This window comes from Oncorhynchus mykiss, chromosome Y, assembly GCF_013265735.2.
Source record: "Oncorhynchus mykiss isolate Arlee chromosome Y, USDA_OmykA_1.1, whole genome shotgun sequence".
Taxonomy (NCBI): Eukaryota; Metazoa; Chordata; class Actinopteri; order Salmoniformes; family Salmonidae; genus Oncorhynchus; species Oncorhynchus mykiss.
In genome coordinates, this window is record NC_048593.1 from 38394901 (window position 1) to 38401942 (window position 7042).

The following is a 7042-nucleotide window of genomic DNA, read 5'->3' on the forward strand; positions in this document are numbered from 1 at the left end:
CTAGCCTACTATCACAGATGCTAGTCTACTGCCTTTCTGTCAAATGCCAGTCAGTTGCTGCTACAGTGTAGGCCCAATTGTTATACCATTGCTTTAAAGAGCACTCAATTGTTAGCCATTATATGACTGTGACACAAACAATGTCCCAACTTTCATAGCCTACTGTTTGGTACAAACGGATGAGTTGGCCATGAATACTGGATATCGTGTTTACATGTGTTGTTGACTGTAGAGTATAGGATAGACACTATGGGGTCATCCCATAGTCTATTGATTATCTGTATGACATAGTCTATTCATCTATTCTCTGTTACTATAGATTACCCATGTGGATTTACTAACTGTTGATTTAAAGTCCAATATGTATTGAAATTGAGAAAGGTGAGTTGTAACTGTCACATTTTAGATTACCTTAAGGCCTGAATGGATGATCAAAAACAGGCCTATTTCTCTTATTATATAAGGGTGCATCAGGGCCAGTATTCATAGAAGCTCACAGATTAAGAGGGCTGATATAGGATATGTTTTGCATTTTAAATCCTAGGCTAATGAATAAGAAGGGGGACCTGATCCTAGACTCATACTCCTACTCCTACTCTGAGAAAAGTTATAAATACGGGCCCAGTAGTTTTGGCTGACTCGCAGCTCTGTGGATCACCTTAATGATAAACGAGGCTAAATACTGTCATATAATTCGTAAAACCGGGGTCTGGTGTCTCGATGAGAGAATGCCCCCTCACCTCGTGCCTGTCCCACCCGGTAAGATTTAGGGATCGAGGTGAAAGAGCGCAGTACATCAGGGACATCTACGCCACTGGGGGCGGGCGTACAATTTACCGCCTGGCTGGCAGCCTCTCTGAGAAGCGCTACAGTAAATTCCATTTCGCATCATACTTCAATTATAATGACCACGGATTTACAGCGGCCCCTTGCTTGTTGCAAATCAGCGGTGGTAATTACGTTGGCCAAGTGTTTGTGTGTGTGGTGTGATTATGCCGGCCAGTGTGTTTGTGTGTGTTGTGTGTGTGTGTTTGTGTTTGTGTGTGGTGTGATTATGCCGGCCAGTGTGTGTGTGTGTGTGTGTGTGTGTGTGTGTTTGTGTTTGTGTGTGGTGTGATTATGCCGGCCAGTGTGTTTGTGTGTGTTGTGTGTTTGTGTGTTTGTGTTTGTGTGTGGTGTGATTATGCCGGCCAGTGTGTGTGTGTGTGTGTGTGTGTTTGTGTGTGTTTGTGTTTGTGTGTGGTGTGATTATGCCGGCCAGTGTGTGTGTGTGTGTGTGTGTGTGTGTGTGTTTGTGTTTGTGTGTGGTGTGATTATGCCGGCCAGTGTGTGCGTGTGTGTGTGTGTGTTTGTGTTTGTGTGTGGTGTGATTATGCCGGCCAGTGTGTGTGTGTGTGTGTGTGTGTGTGTGTGTTTGTGTTTGTGTGTGTGGTGTGATTATGCCGGCCAGTGTGTGTGTGTGTGTGTGTGTGTGTGTTTGTGTTTGTGTGTGGTGTGATTATGCCGGCCAGTGTGTGTGTGTGTGTGTGTGTGTGTGTGTGTTTGTGTTTGTGTGTGGTGTGATTATGCCGGCCAGTGTGTGTGTGTGTGTGTGTGTGTGTGTGTTTGTGTTTGTGTGTGTGGTGTGATTATGCCGGCCATGTGTGTGTGTGTGTGTGTGTGTGTGTTTGTGTTTGTGTGTGTGGTGTGATTATGCCGGCCAGTGTGTGTGTGTGTGTGTGTGTGTGTGTGTGTGTGTTTGTGTTTGTGTGTGTGGTGTGATTATGCCGGCCAGTGTATGTGTGTGTGTGTGTGTGTGTGTGTGTATGTGTGTGTGTGTGTGTGTGTGTGTGTGTGTGTGTGTGTGTTTGTGTGTGTGGTGTGATTATGCCGGCCAGTGTGGGTGTGTGGGTGTGTGTGTGTTTGTGTTTGTGTGTGTGGTGTGATTATGCTGGCCAGTGTGTGTGTGTGTGTGTGTGTGTGTGTGTGTGTGTTTGTTTGTGTAGTCAGTCCTGTTTAATGGGCTTCAACCAACTGCTCTGTGATTTATCATTGTGCTTCTGGAGTGGAGCAACACACTTTTACCAGATTGCTTATTAATTTATCCACTAGAGCTACAGCCACTAAATCCTACTGGGTTATTTCTGTTAACAAAACGATTTGTGTCGATTGATATTTTTTATTTTAATTTTATTTTTGACAAATTAATTTAGACTAACACAAAGAACTCTTCAGAAGGATTCAGAACCATGGACAGCAGCCACCACCCAGACCACTGGATAAGATATCAGCAGCTCCACTCTTCGTCTCAAATATAATATAACATACATTGCACTACTTTTGACCTGAGCCCTAAGCGTCTTCCATATATTGTGGCCTTGAATCCGCCATAGGAATAGCTAGAAAGAATAAGATGAATTTCCGGTAATATGGATAACTATTGAAAGATAGCTGATATGCGTTTTTCTGGACACGGTACAACCTTTAGTAGGCTGCTAGCAGGCTATTCAGGCGGCCAAGTGGGACACAAGGCTGTTTGTCTCAACTCAGTCACGAAGAGAAATAACTTTGAAGCTGCTTCTGATTAATAAACAGTGTCATGCTGGTGGGTGGTAACATTCAAATAAAACCCAGCCCTGAAACAAAACGTAGGCTGAAATGAATTTGTGCAAAATATCATAGGAAAAGACACCGCATTCACACAGATTTGCACAAAGTGGGCAGTTCGGATTTGTCTCTTCAAATATATCAGACTTTGACTAAAACGATTATTTATTGACTTAAAGCTAGCATCGGCGAAATAAAGTTGCCACGAGCAGCACCGAAGACATTGATACATGCACGGGTTCGCGTCACGCTGTTACATCGTGGTAGCCAGGGCACCAACACAGCAGAGAAGTTGAGCCTTGCGCGTCAATGCTCTTAGTTGTTTGCGGAAATTGACCCACTATACTGTTAACTTTCTGCATCTAGGTCATATCGCTGAGTCTACCTTTAAACAATTTTGCAACATCATTGGTACGCTCTGGCCATCATCTTTGAGCTTAAAAAATAAAGTGGATCTCTAGGGTTTTCAGTACATTTATCTAAAGCCATCCTTTTAAATTTATTGTACCTTTTAATTCGAATTCTCCTCGACAGACACATTAGAATATATGGAGAGACCGGTTCAGAATATTAGGGATCAATGAAGGAAACACATACAAATCCACATCTCTTTTTCAGCAGAGAGAAAGAGAGAGATTTTATAATAATGCTGCTGCTCTTGTTTTTCACCAGAGTGGTGCATGGAGCTTGTTGTTGTTGGCCAATCACAAGTCATCAAAGCGGCAATAGGCTACAGTCATTGAGCCTCCATGTGTGGCAAAAATTAGGAGATGTCTAATCAATGGAAGATGGAAATAAAATGATGGAATTAAAAGTTAAAGGAAAAGTATAGGCTACAACGACCAAGAGCCAAAAAGGTAGGCTGCTACTTAATATTCTGAATGGGGTTGTTGTTATTTGTAACTGTAGGATGAGGAATCGCATCCACTGCAGCCTCCTGAAAACTTCTATAAACAACCATCCTTGCCTGTCTGACCTTAGTTCTTTTGTTATGTCGTTGTTTTAGTATGGTCAGGACGTGAGTTGGGTGGGTTGTCTATGTTCCTTTTTCCATGTGGTGTCTTTGTGTTTGGCCTGGTATGGTTCTCAATCAGAGGCAGGTGTTAGTTGTCTCTGATTGAGAACCATACTTAGGTAGCCTTTTCCCACCTGTGTGGTGTGGGTGATATATTTTCTGTTTAGTGTGTTTTGCACCTGACGGAGCTGTTTCGGTTGTGCTTTTTGTTTCTTTGTTTGATCTTGTTCAGTTTAAATAAATAATATGAACAAGTACCACACTGCGCTTTGGTCCTCACCTTCTTCCACCGACGACCGTTACATGGAGAGGTGATTCTGTAAACATGCCCCACTTTACCTCTTTCAGGTATTTCCACAGGTCACAGGGAACTTAATGTCCTGCCCATGTTAACCCTTCGGCTGGACAGTGACCTCAGACACAATCTTCAATGAAAGGAAGCTATATTTCTGCTTGCTGGACAAATTGTGCTGGCATCTTCCTGGGGTCCTGGAGCTTCATGGCTGTACTCTCTGATTTGCTGAAGTACAAAAGACTCTCATCAGTGGCTCCATCCCTGTTGAGCGAAGTGACAAAAATGCAATTAGGTCCATCAGGCTGCTTCAGGGATTGAAGTTTGCTGCCAGAGGAAAAAAAGCGAGGAGGAAGGGAAGCGCTGCTAAGGTACACAATAGTAGATTTTAGTAGACAGAAGGTGCTCTTTGGTAAAAGAGGTAAATTGGTTATCAAAAAGAAAGAGGACCAAGGCACTCTTCATATATTTCATTTTAAAATGCCTTTATTTGTATGGCATGTTCAATGGAAACAAAGTTTTAAAAATCTTACGCGTTTCGGCTGCATGGCCTTCGTCAGGGAGTACTTGTTGCCAGAGGATTCAGTATGCAGACGAAGTGACTTCAGGAGGACCTGTGCCAACTGTTTTGCAACAGTAGTTGAATGCAAGTGTGCCTCAAGGTTGAGAAGGCACGGCCTATTTGAAACATCGCCATTTAAACTCTAAAAAGTTAGGGGTTCAACAAGGGTTCTTCTAAGAGCCTCTATGTTTTTTGAAGAACCTTAGGGTTCTTCCAAGAACCCCATAGGAGGTGGGGTTCATCAAGGAAACTCTTTAGTTGGTGGGCTTTCTTGCAGGAAACTAACTGCCCAACTGAAACCTTTGGATTTGAATTTGAAAGGACAGCAGTTGCAGGCGCTTAACTGAAAAATGTGAAGAGCTACTCAATTTAAGTTAAGGTTTATCCCTTGTATGATGTATATAGATTTTGTTTTATGATGATACCATTTAACTTTTCATATTTGTGCAAAACAGAAAATGGACAACATTTATGTAGGCTAGAAGAATATGTTGAAGGCTAGCTGTATTGGGTGCAGATGTCTGAACTGCGCACTTTTGTGTCTTTGTCTGCAGGTATACAGATGAGGAAGCATACAAAGGTACAGTGGCAAGAAAAATTATGTGAACCCTTTGGAATTACCTTGATTTCTGCATAAATTGGTCATATAATTTGATTTGATCTTCATCTAAATCACATCAATAGACCAACACAGTCTGCTTAAACTAATAACACACAAATTATTGTATTTCTCTTGCCTATATTAAATACATAATTTAAACATTCACAGTGTAGGCTGGAAAACGTATGTGAACCCATAGGCTAATGACTTCTCCAAAAGCTCATTGGAGTCAGGAGTCAGCTAACCTGGAGTCCAATCAATGAGAAGAGATTGGAGATGTTGGTTAGAGCTGCCTTGCCCTATAAAAAACACTCACACAATTTGAGTTTGCTATTCAAGAAGCATTGCCTGATGTGAACCATGCCTCGAACAAAAGAGATCTCAGAAGTCCTAAGATTAAGATTTATCTCTAAAAGCCTTGATGTTCATCAGTCCACGGTAAGACAGCACTGTTGCTACTATCCCTAGGAGTGACCGTCCTGCAAAGATGACTGCAAGTGCACAGCGCAGAATGCTCAATGAGGTTAAGAAGAATCCTAGAGTGTGAGCTAAAGACTTACAGAAATATATGGAACATGTTAACATCTCTGTTGACGAGTCTACGATACATAAAACATTAAACAAGAATGGAGTTCATGGGAGGACACCACGGAAGAAGCCACTGCTGTCCAAAAAAGAACATTGCTGCACGTCTGAAGTTTGCAAAAGTGCAGCTGGATTCTCCAGCTGTGGATAGATGAAACTACAGTTGAGTTGTTTGCAAGGAACACACAACACTATGTGTGGAGAAAAAAAGCACATCACACCAACATCAAAACCTCATCTCAACTGTAAAGTATGGTGGAGAGAGCATCATGGTTTGTAGCTGCTTTGCTGCCTCAGAGCCTGGACAGCTTGATCTCATCAACGTAAAAAAAAATCCCAAGTTTATCAAGACATTTTGCAGGAGAATATAAGGCTATCTGTCTGCCAATTGAAGGTCAACAGAAGTTGGGTGATGCAACAGGACAACCACACCAAAACACAGAAGTAAATCAACAACAGAACGGCTTCAACAGAAGAAAATACGCCTCCTGGAGTGGCCCAGTCAGAGACCTGACCTCAACCCAATTGAGATGCTGTGGCATGACCTCAAGAGAGCAGTTCACACCAGACATCCCAAGGATATTGCTGAACTGAAACAGTTTTGTAAAGTGGAATGGTCCAAAATTCTTCCTGACCGTTGTGCAGGTCTGATCCTTATCTACAGAGGTTGAGGTTATTGCTGCCAAAGGAGGGTGTCACGTTCTGACCTCTATTTCTGTTGTTTTGTATTTATTTAGTATGGTCAGGGCGTGAGTTGGGTGGGCAGTCTATGTTTGTTTTTCTATGTTTTGGGGCATTTCTATGTTTTCGGCCTAGTATGGTTCTCAATCAGAGGCAGGTGTCATTAGTTGTCTCTGATTGAGAATCATACTTAGGTAGCCTAGCACTGTGTGTTTGTGGGTGATTGTTCCTGTCACTGTGTTTGTCGTCACAGGATAGGACTGTTTTGCGTTCTCACATTTCTTGTTTTCGTTAGTTTGTTCATGTGTAGTGATTTATTAAAATATGAACAACCACCACGCTGCGCTTTGGTCCGCTTCTCCTCCTCCTACAGACGAACGCCCTTACAGAATCACCCACCGCAACAGGACCAAGCGGCGTGGTAACGGGCAACAGCGGCACAAGGAGGAATGGACTTGGGATGATGTGTTGGACGGCAAGGGTTGCTACACATGGGAGGAGATTCTAGACGGGAAAGGACCCTGGGCAGAGCCAGGAGAATATTGCCGCCCCAAGGCCGAGCTGGAGGCAGCAAAAGCAGAGAGGCGGCATTATGAGGAACTAGCACGGCAGAGCGGATGGAAGCCCGAGAGTCACCCCCAAAAATTTCTTGGGGGGGGGCACAGGGGGAGTGTGGCAGAGTCAGGAGTCAGACCTGAGCCAACTCCCCCCGTTTATCGT